Below are 2,258 nucleotides of genomic sequence, written 5' to 3' on the forward strand. Positions count from 1 at the left end.
TCTATCTTATTTGATTGTTCCTGTAGCACTTTCCTGACTTCTTCCTTATTTTTCTCAACTCCATTGTAAAGTGTTTTGATACATTTTGTACTCATTTTTCTGAATTCCTTCTCTGGCATTTCCAAAGCCTGCCCTCCTTCCTGTATGGTGTGTAGGTGCACCTCCAGCTCATTTGTCTCAGTCATTTATCTCATTTCTGGACATGTACTGATATGATCATCTGTTTCTGCTTTTTGGGTGTATTCAGTAGTTAGATGTGGCCTTAATACTTAGATGGGTGTGCGTTTTGGTATTTTTATGCTTTCTGATTGCCTCCAGGGAGATGTGATCAGGAGATGGGCTTCCCTTTTCACTCTTCTTCCTGATAAATTTCAAGATGCCACTGTTGTTTGTTATGACATAACTCAGGATTTAATTTTTGCCCTGTTTCCTGTTTTAGTCTGCCTGTCCCCCTCCACAATCCCCATTCAAGCCTTTTTCCTAATGCTAAACAGTTCTAGGCTGGCTGTGGCCATTTTACACTGCCATTTGGTTTTATGTGGAAATTGTCCCTTTAAATTTTGAGGAGATCTGTGTAATAGAACCCCCTGGGGTTTGTGGTGAGCTGTCTACTTGATCAGGCATCCCCTCTACTCACCAGAATGGAGGTACGCAGACAGAGAGAGACCAATGAACAGATAAACACACAAAAAAAGAATGTCCACACCTTTATCTCAATGATTTTGTCAAGCATCTGTGGCTGCTCTGATCCTTCCCTTGTTCGGTCTCACCAAAGATGGCCACTCAAAGAGCAGTTGAGTGCCTTGGCTTAGAAAGCATTGGATTTCTTCCTTCTGCTACAAATTCCACTGGCTGTAAGCCTTTCAACTTTTAAAATATTCCTTTATATGTGGTTTGGAGTTCTGGGACCATCCCCTGAGCCTGCTTGGTCTGGTATTCTGTGCTTTTGCTGATGGAGATCCCCATTGTACTTCTTCCCTAACTGCCATCTTGTTTATTTTCACAGAGATGTTTTGATTTAAGATTTAAAGATTATGTCAGAGCAACTATTTCAGGGTTTCATTCAAATTCCGACTCCAGAAAATTTAAAGCACATGATAATTTGAAATTCTCTTCTGCATTTTCTCCCTTTTGATCAAGATTCTCCTATGGTATCTTTGAGCAAAACGTTCAGTAACGGTAGCCTGGCCCTGTTCAGTTCTTACGACAAAGAAGTTACTTATTCATGGATGCATCTAGCCACATATTCCATATCTCCTTCCTATTCCTGACCTCCTTCTTACTCTGTTGCTTCAGGTGAATAGAGACCAGTTGTGTCTTAGATAGCTACTTGCAATGAAATAGCAGGTAGAACAGAAATGCTAAGCAGTTACTAGGTTAATTAACTGTGATGTCCCATGAAACCATGATCCTAAACCTCTAAACCAAGAAACTAAATCCCATGAAGATTTTGGTAGGGTTGTACATAAGCTGCCTCAGATACAACGTTTTTTTTGTGTGTGTGTCATTGTTGTAAACATATCTTTCACATGACTTTGGCCAACTCAGCAGCTTATTGACAGCAATCACAATGATGGCCTATACAACCATCACCTTAATCAATGTGATTATTCCATCACTGTTAGACCCCTTCGTCCCTCTCCCTCCAGTCCCTGATAACTACTAATAAACTTTAGTCTCTATTTTTTTGATGCAGTTGCAGACAGTGTGTTGTTGTTAGGTGCCATTGAGTCGGTACCTACTCATAGCGACCTTATGCACAGCAGAACAAAACACTGCCCGATCCTGGGCCAACCTCACTACTATTGACACGCTTGAGTCCATTGATGCTGCCACTTGGCCAACCCATCTCGTTGGGGGTCTTTCTCTTTTTCTCTGATCCTCCACCTTACCAAACATGATATCCTTCTGCACTGACTGGTCCCTCCTGACAATATGTCCAAAGTATAAGAGATGAAGTTTGGCCATCTTGGCCTCCAAAGAGCACTATGGCTGCACCTCTTACAAAACAGATCTATTGATTCTTTTGGCAGCCCATGGCACTTTCAATATTCTCCGCCAACACCATAATTCAAAAGAAAAGATCCTCCTATAGTCTTCATTACTCATTTGCCAGCTTTTGAATGCATATGAGGTTATTGAAAATACCATGGCTTGGGTCACCTTAGTCCTCAAGCTGACATCTTTGCTCTTCAACACTTTAAAAAGTTCCTGTGCAGCAGATTTGCCTAATGCAATACGTCATCTGATCTCTTGAC

Source organism: Chrysochloris asiatica, unplaced genomic scaffold (genome assembly GCF_000296735.1).
Source record: "Chrysochloris asiatica unplaced genomic scaffold, ChrAsi1.0 scaffold00639, whole genome shotgun sequence".
NCBI classification, from domain to species: domain Eukaryota; kingdom Metazoa; phylum Chordata; class Mammalia; order Afrosoricida; family Chrysochloridae; genus Chrysochloris; species Chrysochloris asiatica.